We start from the raw sequence: 12,159 nt of genomic DNA, 5'->3' as shown, positions 1-12,159 counted from the left end.
CAAGTCGAATTTGAAGGCTGTCGCAAAAGGGTGCGGGGGAAGGCCGCAGCAGCAGCTGGGATCCATCCATGACCACAGCTGGTTTCTACAAAGATCTTGCAAAGTGAGTTGGGACCCTTCCAGGATTCGCTGGTCGTGGCGGCGCTGCAGGCGAGAGGAGGCCACGCGTGTGCCGAGGCGGCGCGGGAGGGCTGCTGCCAGCAGGGGGCGCGCGCGGGGGCAGCGAGGGACCCGGGAGCGCATTCCCGGCCTGGCAGCATCCTGCCTTTCCAGCGGGAATATTCACAGCCTCACGGTAGCTTGGGCTGAACTGCTGCGTCGCACTTGTGGGAGAACGCAGTGAGCTACGCGTGGTGCTCCCAAGTGCCCGCTGAGCTGTGAGAGCTGTATTAAGGACCCATGCTTTCTTAATTGAAAATCATAGAGAACTCACAATAAGAATTATATTTTCATTAATATTTCAGGTTTACATATTATTTTTATTTCTCATTTGTTGGGTTTTGGTTCCCCTGCAGATTTGAATACAGCCCCTGTTTTCTTTGAACTGTGGTATGGTTTCTTTACAAAAATAAGTGATTCTTATGTGCTTCACAGAAGCAACATTGCAGTAATGAATAAATAAATAAATTTAATACTCAATATGGCAGATAGGCTGTGACATTTCCAATCTGTAAAAACTTACCAGTCATCTGTGTTTGACTCAAGTAGGCTAAATCTATGTCTCATTTTAAACTTTTCCTGGTATGTATGAGATGCAGGAGCATTTTCTTGCCTAGGTCTATTTGTCATTTTTCTGGAGCACGAATTCTTTGTTCTGCTGTCAGAGACGTAAGAATGTGTGCTCTTACTATTGTAATTGTCTGGATCCATGGTGTTCTTCCCTCAACCCTCCAAATACTGCAAAGCACATACTTTCACATGCATTCTTTCCCTGAGCAAGTGTTCTGAATGTGAAGATGACTTCTTCAGGAGAGATGAAAAGAGTTTTTGACAGGTTTTTGAGCTTTTTTTTTTTTTTTTACATAAACTTCCACCAGAAATGTGCAGTTCCAGGTAAAAGAGTAAATGCCTGCACATATTATTTTGACCATGATTCCATACTCTCTTTGGACTTTTAATATATCAGAATGTTTTTATGAGTTCAGGATCTTTTTGTGACTTTGCCCTGGATGGCCATGATGGTCAGTCACGAGAAGACTTGAGTGTAGAGGTAATATTTTGTATTGGATAACTTGCATAGCCAGGCCAGAAGGTTTTTCCTTTAATTTTTTAGCAATACTTGTTGGTTTAATGAGAGCTATTGCCTCTATCTGCCTTTCTTCTGAATCCTCTTTGTGTTTCTTATTATGTGTAAGCAGTTACCTTCCTCTCTAGGCAATTAAACAATGCAGCAGAATTTGTTTCTCCATATATATCCTTTCCCCCCAATATTTCCTCAATCCACGTCTCTCATTTTTTTCAGATTCAACATTTTTGGGGGGAGAGACCAACACTTCCCACCTTTCTCTGAGGAAATCCTATTCGGTCTTCCAACTCCGGAAGAAATGTGCATGAGTAGGTGAGTGCAGAACACTAGTTTCTTGAGGATTTCACCATCTGCTGTCTCATTTGAAAGTTATTCAGGTTATCATCCCATGTTATATCCAATATGCATAAAACCCAACAACCAAAACAGAACATGACCAGAGCTCATAGTGGAGTTTTATTCTGATTTCCGTGGACAGAATCCCTGATTCACATGTTGTGTATAAAATTACTCCACTGCTGTGTAGTTTGGGTCCATGTGGGTATTTGTTTGTTGTAAAAGAATACTAAGGGGATGTTTTCTGTTTTTCTGTTATATTAAGTCATGGGCCAGAATTTAATGTCACTACATTAACTTTGGAGTTGCACCCAAGATGAATTTGGCCCTGTCAGTTGTTAAATTCTTGCTATGATTGATCTCAGTTTGTTCAGAAAGGGATCACGCCAGACTAGCAACCACAGAAATCATCAGTTGAAACTCCACCAAAATTCTCATTCCCTGTAAATTGAAAAATTAAGCTTTGAAATAAGATGCTTTGTTCTTCAACCTCACACTAACTTTTCATTAACATTATATAACTCTCAAACTATTAGGAAGATGCCAAATAAAATAGAATGGTTTGAACTATTTGAGTAAAGCAAAATAGGAACATGTTCTAAATAAGTTCTCGTTCTAGTTCTTGGCATCTTGTGGCATCTAATCGCTGATATTCTCAGTTGTTTCATTGCCCTTTACCCCACTGATCATAGATGTACATAGCTATAAATAAAGTCAGACCTATTCTTGGCATATTTGTTACATAAATTCAAAAACATCCATCATAGAATGGTTTAGGTTGGAAAGGACCTTTAAGATCCTATTTGTCTGAAACTGAAACAATAACACTTTCCCAGCTCATTCTCCCAAATTCTGTATGGAGGGATTTTTTCCACAGAAAGAAGAAATAACAGAAATTCTGTAATACTCTCTTGGAATTGCTTTATAGCAAGTTAATGAAAAAAGCTCGTAGATAAATATTGGAGCAGGGGAATTATGATGCTAACACTGGATTATTTTTTTCCCAATACTCGAAAGTATACTTGCATATGACTTCAATAAATTTCTACTCGGAAAAGTTATTCTTCTAATGTAACTTTTTAGATTATCAACACATGAGTGGAACAAAAGAAACAAATAAATACTAAAAAATCTACCATCACTAATTGAGTGAGTCAGTATTGGATTAAAGGGATACTGATCTGATGGCATGGCAATCTCTTTATGCCTTCATAATGGTATTGTATGTTCATGGCTTTTTACATGCTAGTGATTTCCACATGAAACAGCTATTTCCACTTTGTACACTGGCACCGTTAAGCTTCTGTGAGCTGACATGAATTCCCCTGGCCAGCTGTACTGCATTTCTGATGGGGATGGGTGGGACAGGAAAATTCAGAAATATGTGTGATCAGCTTGTGATTAGAATACAACAAACTATGATACTGATTTTCAGAGAGGCATAAACTCTACATTCCCAACACACATAGGAACAAAACCAGAAAATGTTTCTATGGCTTTTTTACCCCTAATGTCCAAAACCAAGAAATGCAGGGAGCAAGGTTTTTTTACTTGAAATCACTACTTTTTAGAGTGGAAAGCTAGGTTGAAACTACCAGTATGCATTAATAATGTTCAGCTTTGTTATGTTGTGGGTTTTGGTCCCATATTCCAAATTTTATTATGTTCATAAGAATGCCTGTGCAATGTCATAAATACAGTGGTTGCAAAAGCAGCATGGAGTAGCTGTGTCAAATCTGCTAGATTTTCTGTCTCTGACAAGGTTTACAGAACTTTTTTCCTGGAGGACCCTGAAGTGCCAGAAGAGACATGTACTTTTAGAGGCTGGAACTTTTTACGGACATGAAAGACAAACTTCTGTGATTAAAGGTCAGGTGAAATTGAGCCTGCTGTGGGACAGGAGCATGGAATAGATGACCTTCTGGTTTTCTCCCTATCCCTATTTGTTATGCATCATTTGCAAATGGAAAAAATGAGTCTTATCCAGCTTTGGGTTTTTAAAGCAACAGGGTCATACGTACCAGGCTGGGTAGTGAACTGGACAAAACTGTTTGCAAAGAAGTGAATCTCCAAAGTAGATTCCCATTTCAACATTCATTACCACAAGATGGTCGCAGTAGCAAGTATACACACTTAATGTGTGGTGTGATTGTGCCCAAGAGAGCCACAGTAAATGCTTTGTAAACTGTAGATCTTTGGTAGGATCTGTATCTTCTGCTGCAGAGTTATCAGCATCCTATTTTAAGAAAGATCTCAGCAGTTGTGCAGATCAAATAAAAGGCTAAATATGATTTCAGTTCTTTGTCTGACTCTATCTTTCTCTAGAAGGATTCTGAAGTGCAGAACAAGTTGCTTGAATGAAAAGGAGGGGTCTAAAAACTGCTAAATTTATTAACAGTTCCTAAGTAAATTAAATGCCTTATTTTAAGTATTGGATAAGTAATTTCTGATTGTGAGTGATAGTCTCATGGATGCTTTCCTCTCACCTTCCCCTCAGATGGGTGTCTGATTTTCCTGGTTTGTTCAAAGTCAGTTTAATAAAGCATTGGCTGCAGTTCTTTAGCAGCACATCATCTTCTGAGGATTTCAGGAGATGGATGTTTCTTCAGAGCTATTTAAAATAGTAGAAAGAACTCCCTGTGTAACTGAGGGCTACTGAAACCCTCCTCAGCTTTTACTAGATGCATTTTCAAGGCATAGAACACTTTCTATAATGCAAATAAAAGATGACCTATATTGGCTTGTGTTTTTGTTTGGTTATATATATAAACTTCAAACAAATCAGAAAGTTCCATACCCAGAAAAATCTTTTATTTCTTTATTAATGTTGTAAAATCTTTTAAACACAAACAGAAGATATACCTGAACTCTGTTGCTCAGTTTACCATTGGATGGCCATCTGTTTCTTCGGTGATGTAGCACAATCGGTATAGGTTGAACAGATATTCTAGACTTTTATTACAAGCATCTTTGTGTCTCCCAGAGCCCTAGATAAACAGGCATGAGCTGATAAAGCACTGGGATGGGCAAAGATTGCATAGTAGACTTCTGGCTTCACCAAAGTCTAACCTCTGTGGTTCTGCTCAGTGGGACAGCTGTAAAGCAATGAAGCAGTGTGTTATGAAATTGGAAAGGGCTGCAGCAGGCAGTAAAAGTTTGTAGTCAAAGAAGTCTCTGAGCCTCTACTTTATGTTTTTGGTGGGTTAGGCTCCTTCCATAGGAGCTGAAAGCAGCCATGGTGCCACAATGTCCCAGAGCTGGGAGTCAGAGACCTAGTAAACTGGCTTAGCAGGGTTGGACTGGAGCAGAAGTAGCTTCCAGCAGCCCTGTCTTTAGTGAGGAGTGTCAAGTTTTTATGAACATCATTATGTTTTTATAGTTTAATGGGTTTCACTATTAAAGTATAACAAAGCACGTTAAAAATTTGCAATGGCTCATTTCCACACTCAGTAGCAAGTCCTTGCTACCTGCAGTATGGGCCCCTAGGAAATATTAAATAACAAAGACTATCTTAATACATCTTCCTTATACACTTTAATCATCTTGACCTCTTTCTATTTAACAGTCTTGAATTGAGACATGTTTTGTCTTCAAAGCTCTCAGCGCAGTGGCTGATCCGGAATTCACACCTATGGACTGACTTCTCCAAGAAAAGATGGTAGTTTGTATAAACACTGCAGATGAGAGATCATTAGAAAATGTGTTTTGAATGACCCTGTTATAGAAATTAAGGAGAACTGGATTAAAGAGTAGGGTGAGGAGTTTCAGCAAAGAAGCAGTAAAGAAATGTGATCCAGACCTGGAATAAATCCACCGATGATGATGCATTCAAAAGGGATGTATTTACCACAAGGCATTCCAGTGCTTGTCAGTGGTCCCTTGTCCCCAAAGACAGTTTGTTGCTACATTTATCTTCCTGCTCACAGTCTGTACTTAATAGCACTTGCACTCATGACTCAGAGAACTCAAGTTCATCATGGGGTTACTTATCATTGCCAAAGAAACTTCACTCATTCTTTTCTCCTTGGTCCCAGATAAGAAATAAGGATTCTAGCAAACTATTCGAAAGGGAACTGATAAGTTCAGGGTTTCTGTTTCATGAACTTTTACAGCAGAAAAGAGTTATAAATGTCACTGAAAACACATTGCACATCACTGTTAAATAATCCCTGATTTAATTGAGTGAAAAACGATTCAACAGTACAATGATAAGTGTAGAAGAAAATCCTTCTAGTTACCGGGCATACAGCCTTTTTAAGGTTCTAGAATGGTAGCTATGGAAAGGCAACTAATCTCAGGTAACAAGCTTCCCATTTAGAACATTTTGAAAGCTTCTAGCTTAGGAAGAAAGGAAGAAAGGAGAAAGACCAATTATGCAGCAGGTTTCTGACAGGAAGGTGTCCCAGCTTAATGGGAAGGAGGAGAAGGTATCCTTTTATTTCACAGCAAAGAGGAATAGGACCTGAGATAAGGAGAGATAGGAAGAGAATGCCACGGGCTCAAATGATGAAAGGGATGATATAATATAAGATTAATGCAGTGCAGGGAGAGAAGCATATATTCTTCATGTTATCATCCATAGTAATTATACATTTAATATGTAGTAATTATATACATGTAGTCATATATATTTATGAAATATGATAACTATCAATAAGGGGTGAGAAAGTATATATACTATGATGTCACAAGTATAGCAGAAGAAATGTTATGATATTGTTGCTACAGACCTGTTGAAAGTGTGGTCTGTTGAAAGTTGCTACAGACCTGTTGAAAGTTGAGAGTGAATAGCATGGAATGGTCATCTGCTAACGGTGGCATTTTTGTTGAGTGCTCAGCCTCAAACTCTCCTTCAAAATATTTCAAAGTCTATTGAAAATATTGGAATTGTCATAGTGAAAAGAGATTTGCAGTTCTATTGAGATCTTGTTCTCCAGATATCTTTCCAACTTTTCCATCAGAATCTGTGTGGAGCCTTCAGTTAGATTTGAGTAAAGTTTTTTGTTCAGCTGAATGATCTAATGCTTCTGCTTATTTTTAGCATGAAAATTTTTTGTCTTTTCCTTTTGTATAACTGCTGTAGAATTTTGTATGCAATATAATTTACTTCTATGCCAGTTAAGTTGGTAGGATTTACTTCATATGCCTAACAACAAAGGACTAATGTGAATAAGCATTGATTCCTCTTATTGTTATTGTTCCACTGTGCATGTCAAGGAGTTATTTTAGGAAGACTGTTTTCTGCAGAATCGGATGTGACTGTTGGTGACTCCCACAGATTAAAGCTACAATTAACTGGAAAAGATGAGGCATCTGGCTTTTACATATCCAGCATTATGTGACATGAGTTCACTGTTAGGTGGCTGAAAGTGGATCCTGGAAATATCCCTAAGGATGGGTAACTATAGTTGCCTAAACTTAATGTGTTAGTGACCATTCCATCTCTCAATTCACTGGCTAAATGGCAGCACTGAAAGTGAAATTGAAGCTAAACATTATGTAGCTCATATGCTAACAATGTGCATAACCATCAACGTATCGTACTCTTCCCATGACATGTAATGCGTAACATGATGCATGTACGTTATATCCGTCAGCTGCTTGCAGTCCCCTATCCCTTGCCAGGCAGGTAGCACATCCATACATCTTATGGCTTGTGCACTCTTAACACACCAACATGGAATTGTTGTGTTAACACACAGTAACAGAATTTCTGAGGGGATTTCATTCACTTGTAAAGCAAACCAGTGAATTATTTTCATTGACTATTTCCACGTCTCAGATTGGAAGTACTATTTGTGCTATCTTGCATATATGCAAAGTAATTTCCCATCTTTTCTTTATTAAAAACTGTTTCAATACAGAAAATACCCTTGTACACAGATGAAAACATACTCTCATACCTCTAGCATACATTTTGTATGGCAATGTTTGTTAAAACATTGTCTCTTTACATGTTTCTTTTCATACTGACTTTAAATTGAAATGGAAAAAGCTGCCTTTGCAAGGAATTTTTATTGGCAAAGCATATCATTTACTTTGGCTCCATAAATCAATGTGCAGTCATGTTGCAAAATATGGGTAGCTCATTTAGAAATATTCCGTCAGAAGGTATAGAGGTACAGTATATTATATCTGCTGTTTCAAATAAATAGTATCCTCAATTCCTGTTCATCTGTATATAATATATTTTATTGCGACGTGGTGCTTTCCATCAAGTTAGTTAATTTTGTTTCTGCAATTCAAGATACAATTGATAACTACAGTACTTGCCCCTGGGAAAGTGTCTTTTTATCCAATGAGTTTTTTTAAGTTTTCACCATTCTTTTAAAAATATCCTATATGAAATATTGTAGCCTGTACAATATGTTTTATAGATTTTTTAATTATTTTTTTTCTATCTTCAGCATATGTAGTCTGTAATAAACTACATATGCCCTTTTGTTCTCTTCCTGCATTTTGTGTTGCAAAGGATGCATTTAAACTTAATTTGCACTAAGTTTGTGGATGATTTCCATTAGCTTAGATCACAAGGTACATTACTTAATTTTGTGTTTAGTGTCCTTTTGGTTTTTTAGAGCTACTCAAATAGGGAGCAATGCATAGCTTGGTTTTCAATTTCAATTTATAATTATTTATAAACTCTTACTTTGGAATAATTGTAGTGTTTTTGTATTTGACTTTTAAAATCTAATAAATTTTTATACATTTGCATATTTATACTGAATGCTCAGCATTTTGCATTTGGGGGAATGACTGTAAAACAGCAGGTTATATGCTGGGAAGATCTGAATGGAAGCAATTTAAAATTCTATCTGTATCCATTTAAAATAGGTTTTCTGAGAAATTCCATTGAAATTTTAAACAGACAATAAAGAAATAGAACAATGATGAGTTTTGCTGCTTTTGATTTCATATTCAGCCAACTTGCTGAAGTAAAATAATTGAAAAAAGTTATACAGGTATATGTTAAATTTTTCCTGCACAATGCATTTTAATTTGAAGATAATCCAAGTTTTTATTCCTGTACCAAACTGAAGAGAAGGGCTTCCTTGTTGTAAAGAAAATTATATAAAAATATTTAAATTTTAAGATCATAAATTACTTCAGAAACATGAGTTACCTAACCTTTCTAATGCACATATGCATCAATATTACAGTGAACAGATAATGGTGGAAATTCCGGAAATATTTTTTAGGTATTCAAATTGAGATCTAATAAAACATAGTCCATGTATTTTGTGTTTGCCTTTCATTAGGATTTTTATCAATTGAGCTATTGACAAGAATATTGATAAATCATAAAGGTAGTTGAAAAGAGTTACCTTATATGCATCCAGAGTCTAATTTTAAATGGATAGCATTTCTGATTGTGGTGGTCAGTCACATTTCTGATTCCCAAAATCTGTGATTTTAAGCAACTGGGACATAATTAGTGCATCATGAATTGTAATGACAGATCTTCAATAGAAAGTGAAATCTGTTGTTAATAGTAATGAAACCAAAATTATATCACATTCTGAACAATTCTATTTCCAGTACACTTCCAAGGCTAAAGAAAAATGGCTATGTAGTAGTAGAAAAACTTACATGGTTTAATAGTAGTAAATGAACAGAAAAAGTTTCTAAAGAATGTTCCAGAGTAAACATAAGTAATTTCCCTTTTGAGAAACCCTAGTAGAATAGCCTGAATGGTTCTTTAAATGTTACTGGTGCATCCTAGCCAGTAACACTTTCTCCATTAAACTGCATACTTAGCACTGGAAGTTTCTTGCCAGTTTAACTGTACTGTCTGGCTATAAATTGTCTTGTGTTATAATGCATTGCATACGTCCACATTTCTTCTGCCCATTCAGGGCACTAAGCTCTAGGTCTGGCATAGTCAAAACTGACATTGATTGATTTTGTAAGGTTGAGCATCAAATTAATTAGAAATCTGTACATGTGATTTCAGATTATCTCGGCAGATATAAATACACAGTGCCAGAATTACAGTATTGTCACATATCTACTGTCTGCCTTACAACTTTAGTAATAGTTTTGAAATTATTTTTTCTGCATATACTAAGGACACATTCATATTGTGAAATATTCATATTCGAGTATATATACTCTGTACAGATGGACACACCAAAGGAAGGATGTTCACATAGGCACAGATGTACTCACAAAATCGGGAGGGCATTGGAGCATGAATACACGTGTGCACAGCAGAAGCAAATTCACACACAAGTGGGAGGCACATGAGCATGAACAGCATCGCATGACTACACACATAGATACCTACACACCACAGTTCCCTTCACAGCTGTATAAAATCACAGAAAGGCCTGGAGCTGTGCAAACATCTTTAAAAGACACCCACACAGCCATAACTGTCTCAGGCTGCAAAAAAAGGAATACTGAAAAATACTGTCTGGGAGAACAAAACAGGAGAGTGAACCCATCAAATGTCTGGAACTAAAACAATGCCAGAGAGTATAACCCAGCCAAAAGCACTGCCAGCGACTAAGTTAGTCACACAGCAAGAGCAGTCATCCACACATACATACGCTGCAAGAAAAATATCCACCACCTGCCAGCTGGCTACTAGTAACCATGACGTGTGTGTGTGTGTGGCCAGTGTGTTGGCACCAGTGTTGGAAGAGGAAGAGGAGTGGAAAGAAAGGAAACAGCAATAGGAAATCAGGAACAACAGAGGTAAAATGGAATCACCGCTCCTGGGCAAATCATTTGTTAATAGAAACAGAGGCCGGGGATGTGTACAATTTGTGTTTTACACAGTGAAAGGTCCTGGTCATGTGTGAAACTTCAACCTTCTTGAGTAGCAGGAGGTCCTGTGTGTGTAAAGCACATTGCTTCACTTGACACACATCAGATGTCTTGAAAATGCCAAACAATGAAACAGGTGACTAATTGGCTTCCATTCTTTCAATTCCTGCAATAAGAAGAAATTTGGTCAAGCAGTGAAAAGAGGATGCTCATTCAGGCCTCCTGGATGGGATCTCTCTCTCTGAAGTGCTGTGTGAGCTTGAATGACTCATTCATGGTTTTTGTGTCTCTGTCTGCTCTGCATTATATAAGGAAAATAATGCCTATTTACCTCTTAAGGGTGCAGGAAGAACAAAATAATGGATGTAAAACTCCTTAAGATTCAAGAAAGTAGAGGAAAGCTGAGTGGCAAATAAAATTTCTGAAATTTGTCTGTGAGTCAGACACAGTGTTGCAAGGCAAGTTGGAGTGACATCCCGTGCTTTGTTAGGATAGTTTTCAGCACAATACAATCTCTTTTTCCCCAGTGTCATGCTATTACTATATGGCATCTCCACACCTAAACTTTACAAATTTGACCTTCTTAATTTCAGTAGTTTCATACTTGCTCTGAACAGCTGGTAGCCATTGTTGGCCTATTGTTCTTGCTATTGTATTCTGAACACTTTTCTTTAGAAGATTAAATGCTGAAGAAAAATAATCCAATTAATTTAACTGCATATTTATTCCTCCCTAGAGGATAAACTATAAATGGGGAACTCATTTCATCCTATATTCTTGCTTAAGATAGTATAAATTTTTGTGCTAACTAATTTAAGGCTGTGTTGCCTTCACTCAGCTCATAAAGAACTGTTGCAAACCACCATAGTGGGAATCCTTTTAGCTATGCCAGGCTGCCTGTCTTGGCTTCTCCTGTGTCGTGAGACCTAGATTTAAGTTGGTCAAGTCACTTACCCACCCAGACATCCACTCAGACAAGTGTGGTTTTGGCCAGAAATTCAATCCAAGATCTAAGAATACAGATAAATGTTTGTTGAAATGGCAAGCACAATAAATTTTATTTCCAAGACTTTCATGTATTTTTAATAACCATTTCATCGAAAAGTTACAGACCATCAGTATACCAGTTTTTTACCATAGAAATTCACCTTATGGACTAAATGTGCTCAGAATTTCTCTATGAGGTATTTTGTTAGTAGTCAGTGTCATTCTAGAAAACTAATATGTGCAGGTTGTTGTTGATTTTGACAATATGTGTTTAAGAAAATAAAGGGGATGAATCACTTTAGTGGGATGTAATGCTGTTTGGCATAACTGAATTTTGTATTGAAATGTGTTTTGTCTTGAAGTTTTTGTTGTCAAATCAAATGATATTTCATCATACTATATCACAAACCATTTGGAAACTACATGGGAATGATGCTTCTGAGGAGATGCTTTTCTGGGTGAATGAAGGCAGTTGTGTGTCTGCTTTAACCATTTTTGAGCCCACTAAATAGGAGAAGTCCAATTCAGAAGCCATGTGCTGGTGCTGAAAAGCAAGATATATTAGCTCAGGCTCAGTGCCATGTTCATATGGTTACATGGCTTTGGATAGAGCTGGCTGCTGTCTGGCTTGTGTGAAGTATGGGAGAGTAAAAATCCCAACTGTCTGCATCTATTCATCTGGACATACCCAACATCTGGTTAGAGAAACAATTCATTGCTTAGTAAATTTGCATCATCATTTTTCAGCTTCACTTCTGACTTATGTATTAGCAGATTACATCCTGCATTTACACATTATCTTCATTGCTACAGTGTTC

The sequence above is a fragment of the Pithys albifrons genome, chromosome 9, assembly GCF_047495875.1.
Source record: "Pithys albifrons albifrons isolate INPA30051 chromosome 9, PitAlb_v1, whole genome shotgun sequence".
Classification (NCBI taxonomy): Eukaryota; Metazoa; Chordata; class Aves; order Passeriformes; family Thamnophilidae; genus Pithys; species Pithys albifrons.
This window is presented reverse-complemented; position numbering follows the sequence as displayed.